The sequence below is a fragment of the Sinocyclocheilus anshuiensis genome, unplaced genomic scaffold (assembly GCF_001515605.1).
Source record: "Sinocyclocheilus anshuiensis isolate Anshui unplaced genomic scaffold, SAMN03320099.WGS_v1.1 scaffold3352, whole genome shotgun sequence".
In the NCBI taxonomy this organism is placed as follows: domain Eukaryota; kingdom Metazoa; phylum Chordata; class Actinopteri; order Cypriniformes; family Cyprinidae; genus Sinocyclocheilus; species Sinocyclocheilus anshuiensis.
Genome location: NW_015548443.1, coordinates 108,807 through 114,755, shown reverse-complemented (window position 1 = coordinate 114,755; position 5,949 = coordinate 108,807). Strand labels below are relative to the sequence as shown.

The window sequence follows — 5,949 nt, the reverse complement described above, 5'->3', positions numbered from 1 at the left end:
CACATACACACACACTCACACTCACACTCACACACACACACACACACACACACTGACACACACACACACTCACACACACACACACACACACACACGCACACACACACACGAATACTCAAACTGAAGAATTCTGTTGTTTCAGGTTTCTAGATTCTAGGTTTAAGTTTATCCATGTAATTTACATTTTGCATTCTGCTCTTTTTTTGTAATTTTTTAGTTCTATATTTTATATATTTTTTAGTTCTGTATTTTAGTTCTATATAAAAAAAAATAGAAACCATCACATAATTTGTAATGGTTTTACTGGTTATAATGAAAATTGTATTGGTTTTAATGTAAACTGTAATGGTGCCTGTTGGTCTCTACTGGTAATTGGTCACCTTCTATTCATGGCTTTTGTTAAAGCCACTAAATCCTAGTGTAATATGTCCCAAAACACACTACAGGAAACCATTATTTAATGGCTTTAATGGTTAAAAGTTGATGTTTGTAATGGTACTTGTAGTGGAAATCATTCAAATTTCTGTGATGGTCTCTATTGTTGGCCACTGATAACTTTTACTATCCTGCAGCATGTGAGCTTGAGAAATATAAATAATAAATGACATGAAGATATGCTAACCCTAAACTATGTTTTTTACTAGCGGACGACTACAGTGGATACTGTAACATTCGTTAAATTTACCGCGGGTTATTTTATTAAAAGTTAGCAGTTCTATATACAAATAAATAAGCGGTAAGTCAAGTCAAGTCAAGTCAAGTCTGCTTTATTGTCAATTCTTCCACATGTACAGCACATACACACAGAGAATTGAAATTGCGTTACTCTCAGACCCTTGGTGCATACAGATAACACTAACAGTAGAAAAACACGAAAACACCTTTCTGTCGGGAGAGAGAGAAGCCGCAGCGTGTGAACGCGCCGCCATCTTGTTTTCCAAGCTTCCAAACAGCACGTCATCGTGAAAATAGTGACAAATATCAACAGCTAGCGAAATATCTACAGAAAAATATATCGGATTAACCTAGCTGCCTTCTCACTGACTAGACCCTCTGCTCTGCAGAACAGTTAATGATATGCTAATGACAGGATCCCTTGACGCCATTGGTTATTGAGTTTTGTGACGTAGCGAAAAAAAGGCCGTTTCAAAACACATTTCTGGGACTGCCTTTGGGAAACTACAGTTTTAAGGAGAAAATGCTCAGCAATGGTGTTGATTAATGGATTGGCACATGGTTTTCTAAAAGCATATTAAAAAATCAACAGCTAGCGAAATATCTACAGAAAAATATATCGGATTAACCTAGCTGCCTTCTCACTGACTAGACCCTCTGCTCTGCAGAACAGTTAATGATATGCTAATGACAGGATCCCTTGACGCCATTGGTTATTGAGTTTTGTGACGTAGCGAAAAAAAGGCCGTTTCAAAACACATTTCTGGGACTGCCTTTGGGAAACTACAGTTTTAAGGAGAAAATACACAGCAATGAATTGATTGAATAGATTGGCACATGGTTTTTCTAAAAGCATATTAAAAACACCACATAGACAAATAAACAACTTGATTTTCACTACAGGGGGACTTTAAGTAGAAAGACTGAAATAGTATTTTCCTGTAAAATCTACTCCAATAATCTTTGATTTATTAACTCTACGGTGTAGTTCATACATAATTGTATAACGACAACTCATGTCTCAGTGAGCCACATTTTCTGAGAGCATCTACAATTACACAACAAATGCTATTATGAGATGATCAGTTCATGGTTCTCTTGCAGGACGCATTAGAAGCATCACTCTTCTGATACCACATCTTGTGGAAGACATTTTCTCCAGAAAACTCCCTCCACGAGGGCTTGGCATCTGTCAAGACCATTCTCCTTCAGTATCTGCTCTAACTGAAGGACAGAAACAGACTTTATTACTCAATACTCGTTACGTTTATCATCATCGTTATATATTTGATTTACTGTATATTAAACTCACCTCTGCCAAAATCTTACTCTTCACTGCAGGATCATTCACATTTCGGCTTGATTTTACCTCCAGTCTCACCATCTGTCTCTTTTTCTCTGTAAGAGACACGATGAAGCGCTCAGGCCAATATTATCAACATACATTCGGTTTAAGTGATCACAGATTGATCGTGGTTTCGTTACACTAACCAAAGAGTAACCATGTAGTAAAACTGTGGTTACACAAATTGTAGTAAATACAAAAACCATGCTTACACTTTTACTTTAATAAAACCATAATGTACGTAAGGGATTATGTAGCCATCCAATAATCGCAAGAAGCTTTGTGTTTTGTAAACTTCCATAAAAGCAAAAACTCACCTTTCAAATTGTCAATTTTATCAGGAAATTTAAACAAATGTCATTTTGACGCTCTTGTGGTGCGACAAGTTCTTGCTGTTTGCTAGTTACGGCACAAAATACAAATGAACATCTTGTGTCTCATGTCAATTAAACATGCAGTTTGTAAACAATACGACACGTAACATGACTTGTGTTCAGTTCCGCTGGGAGGTTAAATTAAGTGAAATGGTTTGACATTGACTGTACTGCAGCTGCTGCTCACAACTCACCAGTGTAGCAAATAAATGGTAATTTATCTGTACACCAATAATCGCTCCAGTATCCTTTAGCAGACATGCACACACAGTACTGGTGGCCACCAACATTGTTTGGTTGTAAAGAATCCCACGGTGTGAACAGGGCTTTGCTCCCATCGGACCAGACCCAGACCCAGGGAGAATACTCATCCGTCCGATAGAGTCCAATCCACATTCAATTGCTAAAACCACTGGGTAGAGATTGTAACAGCTCATCGATGTACGTCTGGTCATTTAAGGTGACGAGATCGGTGTGATGCTGTCTGCAGTAGGTCTGAGCTTCGGTCCAGTTCATTTTCTCAGACACCAAGTAAAACACATAAGAGTTCACACCGGAGCTCAGAGCTGCGGAGAGAGACAATAATCCGTTTATGGCATGCAATTTATAATGTTGAAATGTCAAATTCAGAATGCACTGGCAAAGTTAAAAGTAACTCAATTCCACTGGAATTTTCTTTAGATCAACCATCCCAGGTGAAAAAAGTACACTTTTATAATGTACTTAAAATGCTCTATTTTCGCGCACTAATTTTGTACTCAAGATAAACTTACGATCATCTAAGTGTACTCAACTGTGCTATTTTGGGACATCATGAATATGAACTAAAATGTGCTTTTAACATACTATTTCTATATTTAAAAAAATGTGTTTAGTCACCACTTGTAGTACTAGTGTATGAAAGATGGGTTCAAGTGTACTACTGTCACGGAGTACGAGGAACGAGGAGAACGCAGGAGAATCAGGATTTAACAGTCTTTATTTACATCAGGACACACACGTAGGAACAGGGATCGACGTTCAATACCGGACGGGAAACGAGGGGCAGTAAACACTTTAAATACACTGAAACTAATGGGACACACCTGGGAACAATGGAACAGAATGGGGAACACCTGGAACAAATGATAACACAATCAGGACAGGAACAGGAAGACCAAATAAGGAAATAAACATAACATGGAGCATGTGGGGGAAGGAAACACACACAGACACGGAACAGAGTCTGACAACTACAAGTGGTAACTACTACATACATTGTTTTTAAAATACAGAGATAGCATGTTAAACGCGCATTTTAGCTCATATTCATGGTTTCCCAAAATAGCACAGTTGAGTACACTTAGATGATCTTAAAGGGATAGTCCACCCAAAAATGAAAATGTGATGTTTATCTGCTTACCCCCAGGGCATCCAAGATGTAGGTGACTTTGTTTCTTCAGTAGGACACAAACTGAGATTTTTAACTCAAACCGTTGCAGTCTGTCAGTCCTATAATGTCAGTGGATAAGAATCACGGCTTTGAGAGTCATAAAACATACACAAACAAATCCAAATGAAACCCTGCGGCTCGTGATGATACATTGATGTGAAAAGCAGGGCTCTGAACCGGATCAAGGAACGAAAACGAAAGAAAGAAATGTGCTGAGTTACGGTTCATTGTGACGTGTTCCAAAGTTCTCGGAAAGGAAAACGAGACGGCAGAGAGTAGTTTTCTTTATTTTGCAAAAGCTTCACAGTTTTATTTATTTTGCGAAAACTTGACAGTTTTGAATGATGTCTTCTTCTATCTGTATAACCAACCAGCGTTGGACCATTGCGCCGGCGCCTCACGCGCACACAACATATTTTTGCCAGCAGCGGGGAAATGAATGTGCATGAGTTATTTTATTTAGTCTGTGTTACTTCAATGTTTTTTTTTACCTAAAATATTGAGACTCTGATGTTAATGTGTCTGCATTCAAGCATTTCAGTGGGCTTAAACAGATCACCCTTTACAGCAGATTTAGTTCACAGACAACTGACAGCTTTGACCTAAATATGATTTTCAGTTACAATAATTAATCCTAAAACTCGACATTAGTAACTTACTTCTAGCAGCATCAGACGCGCATGCGCTCACAACATCTCCCTGTTCTTACTTGTGAATTCAGTTCACTGGAGACTCGCACTAAACGGATCATTTGAATCAGTGAGTTGTCGACTCGAGAACAGCTGCAATCGGTTCATTCTAATTCGTCAATGAATCGTTTGGTGCGATTTGCGAACCGATTTTAAAAGTTAATTGAAAAGAATCAGTTCGTTCTTGAATCAGACACCGCTTCTGCGTCTCGGAGCACGTGATATATTATAAGGAGTAACGATATGTTTTATGAAATGTAGTGAAGTAAAAAGTACGATCTTATGCTTTGGAATTTAGTGAAGTAAAAGTAAAAGTTACTCAAAATAAAACTACTCCAGTAAAGTACAGATACTTGAAAAATTTACTTAAGTACAGTAACGAAGTAAAACTACTCCGTTACTGTCCACCACTGATCAAAATAAAATACAATATAAGAAACAAATAAAACGTTACACTGCTCCGTTGTACTATCTGTTGCGTTCAGCGTGACCAGCGCCTCACTGTGCTGATGTAGCCGATGTGAAGGATGATGTTTTACGTCGATGAATACGTTTTTATAGCCTAAACGCATAGCCTTAACTTTAGAGGATTTGTTGAGAGAAACGTCAATAATGTTTGTATACATTTTGCTTTAGCCTACTGGCATTTTAGCCTACATTATTTACATTTACATTTAGTCATTTAGCAGACGCTTTTATCCAAAGCAACTTACAAATGATGACAATAGAAGCAATCAAAACTAACAAAAGAGCAACAATATATAAGTGCAAATGACAAGTCTCGGTTAGCCTAGCACAGTACACGTAGCAAGGTGTGTATATATATATATATTATACACACACACATATATACACACAAAGAAAAACAAGTAGATAGAATATTAAAAAATAGAAAGCTAGTGTTTAAATACGCTACTTGTTTTTTTTTTCACTCTCAAAACGCAATCTTATAGTAGCGTTTTTTAACAATGCAGCAAACATTTTTAAATATCTTAAAAATACTTTAATTTCTTTAAAGTGTTACTAGATTTTTTCTTTTGTTTAGTAGCCTACAATTAGCCAAAATCTGAATAATCGCAGAGGGTTATTGGCTAACGTTAGATCTCTTCCTGTTTTTTTTTCTTGTTCTTTTTGACTAAAGAACACGGTGTACATTATTATTATTAGGCTATTATTATATATATATTATATAGTTTTTCTTCTACCTGAACCGGTTTCGGAACGGTAATAATACAGAGGAACGCAGGAACAGAAACCTTAAAATATCGATTCTGCTCGGAGTGAGTGAACCGATCGAATTTTTTTTTCGTTTTCAAGCCCTGGTGAAAAGACACAAAACGATCGGTCTGTGCAAGAAACTGAACAGTATTTATATAGTTTTTACCTCTGATTTTCACCGCAATGTCTGAACTGTCCTGAGCGCGTCCTGAGTGT

The 5,949-nt window shown here is 37.2% G+C and overlaps 1 long non-coding RNA gene across 1 annotated transcript; it reads right to left on the bottom strand.

Moving 5' to 3' along the window:
• Positions 1 to 1,584: 1,584 nt before the first annotated feature.
• LOC107656770 (uncharacterized) lies at positions 1,585 to 3,833 on the bottom strand. The gene is made up of 4 exons (XR_001630602.1): positions 3,797 to 3,833; positions 2,589 to 2,960; positions 1,988 to 2,073; positions 1,585 to 1,899 (listed from the first exon to the last, which is right to left on the bottom strand). It is a non-coding gene; the product is annotated as an uncharacterized LOC107656770 (long non-coding RNA).
• Between the last annotated feature and the right edge of the window lie 2,116 nt (positions 3,834 to 5,949).